The sequence below is a fragment of the Malania oleifera genome, chromosome 1, assembly GCF_029873635.1.
Source record: "Malania oleifera isolate guangnan ecotype guangnan chromosome 1, ASM2987363v1, whole genome shotgun sequence".
Lineage (NCBI taxonomy): Eukaryota > Viridiplantae > Streptophyta > Magnoliopsida > Santalales > Ximeniaceae > Malania > Malania oleifera.
The window spans coordinates 41,302,092-41,304,880 of NC_080417.1; positions in this window are offsets into that span (position 1 = coordinate 41,302,092).

A 2,789-nucleotide genomic window follows, 5' to 3' on the forward strand; every position below is an offset into this window, starting at 1 on the left:
CCTATTTAATTTAGAAAATTTAAATTTTTAGAATTATTTATTCATAATGACAAACTATTATCGTAAAATTGGAGTATTAATCAAAAGAATGTGATATTTACAAAAATTTTAAAAAAAGAAATTAGAAGATATTGATAGATAATCACGAATCTAATTTTACTTACTGAATTGGCCCTAGTTAAATAAAAATGAAATAAAATTATTTCGACTTATCTGAGTGGGTAATATCCTTAAAAATCATACTTCACTCGATATAATATATATAACTCATACTCCTATTATTTTGAAAATAATTTTTTATCTATTAGCAGCGAGGTCGTCTCCGGGGTTGTGGTGGCTGCCGTCTGGGTCTGCCCTTTCCCTGTTGGTCATTTGCATCAAGGTCCTGTCCCGTTGTCCTGGATATGGATCATTTCCGCCAAGAGGTATTGTATAATCATCATACATGCGAAGCGCACGTGGTGAGAACTAATATGATGTCTCGGGACGAGAACAAGGCGGCATAGCGGGAGCATCGACCTCCTCCCCATCGAAAAGGTCGTCCAATAAAAATGACATCGATGGGGTAGCAGCAGAGTCGGATGGGGCGTCAGCCGGTCTACTTGACGGTCCGGTAATATCAGTTGTAGTGGAAGGTGCATACGGTGTTGACGGACCGAACACGTACTTCGCCTGTACAACCAATGGCGAGGATATGAGACTCATTGGATGACTAGAGGAGGCATGTCGTCCTCCTCGTATTGGAGCTGGTCGACCTCCTCGTGCTGGTACATAAGGTCGACCTCCTTGTGCCGGGATCCGTCGATCGTCCTCGTGGACGAGGTCCAGTTCAGCACTCATCAATCAGTGGACTGCAGGATCCGACGAGATCTGATCAACCTCAATCACTATGTCAACCTGCAGGATATGACAATATTTGGTTAACCCATGCATATCGTAACGTATACATAACAAAATGAATTATGGGTTAAAGTCTTCTTACGAGGCTCAAATATACAGCAACGGTCTTGTCGACGAAGTAGCATGTGATGGACCTATACCAAGTGAAGTATGGGTCATCTGGACGCATCAGACCATCCTCCGCCACTCCTGGTACGATGTAGTCTCGACGATGCTCCCAAGTAGTGTTGAATATCGCGTGCGTAGTCGACCAGTCTGTGACCCCTCAACTGCGCCCATCCATGCCATGGAGGTCATCTCCAACTATATCTACCCTCGATGTCAGAAATCGGTCAGGAATGCTCTATCGATACCCAAACTATTGCATGACTCAGTTGGGAAGATACCACTCGATAATATGAAAGCATATGAGTGGCACTTGGGGTACCCACAGGTCACTCCCGACTGCATAGTCAGGAGGCATGTCGGCTAGAATCTCAGCCGTGTAGGGCCTCCATAGGAACTGCACTTAGACATAAACAAAAGGTAAGCGAACTATAAATAACTGAAAAAAAGAAAGAGAATACCATGTGCTATATTTTAATTGGTTTGTACCTCATGCTCTCGGTGCATGTCTAACTCGAACCTATACCAGGGCAATGTGTGAAATACAACCATCGGTACCTTTAAGTCGTCGCTCCATCTGTATAAGATGAAACGTAAGTTTCCGAATGTAACGACTAGTACGTAGTACGAATTAGTATTCGTAGTACTTATAGAGTGAATGAGGAGGGATAGATGATGTTGGTACTAACCGGTACGCGAGTGGGAGTGGGTTAACCGGACGACCATCCTGACCCCTCTGAATCTGCAGGAAACCTCGCCGCGTATGAGCGAAAGAAGGAAATCTCTCCTAGACCCAAACCTGGAGTAGGCAAAGGGGGCCAGCAATCTGTGTCTTCGAGTAGTGAGCAGCGCGACACATCTCCCTGTATAGCCACACCAAAGTAGCTGACCGCCAATTGTACGAGCGACACGGTCCGAAGTCTACAAGGAGTGGAAGGAACATCAGACGCGCATAGCTGCCTGAAACATCAGAAAATATCACCCCATAGATCAAACGCCACAAGTGGGCTTGTGCGTGGCATGCTATCGTTCGTGCATATGCATCTACCGGGAGCTGACAAAATGCATCCCCCTCGAGGAACCGCATATGGATGCGTGTACCAACCAACTCGTTGTAAGGTGGAACAACTCCTAACAAACGTTCGCACATAGTACGCAGGGCGAGTCATCCCTGACGATCTGTAGGAACCTCCACTGGTCGGGTAGTACGACTAGTGACGGCTCGCCCATCAATCGGCAGCCCGAACAAAACGGCGACGTTTTGAGAAGTTTTAAGCCATTTATATAAACTCATTTCAAAAAATATAATTCAATTAGCACTTTATCACTTTAATCTACCATAGGATTAAATAACTGAATTGAGTTAAAAAAATTATTATCTCAATGCATGCTTCTTATTGTCCTATCCCCCCACAGGTATTTTTATATAATTTATTACTACCACTATGCACAATATGACCTAGAATTATGAATAAATAAAATAAATAAATTTTTCAGAAAATTTAAAACATATATTATGAAAATATCTAGCATATGATTTCAAGTGCTAAGTTAGGAAGTAAATTATAACAAAATTTAAATGATATTTAGACAAGTTCACTAATTTGAAGAGTACAAAAGATTACAAGGCAAAAGTTATACGGATAGTTATTGTCTATAATATATGAAAAGTGATGAATTTGGTTGTGATCAAAGGAGATACTAAAAATATGAAACAAAATATCAAACAAGCTATTCAAGAAACAAAAATTCATTGGAAATGGATATACATATACACAAGATAT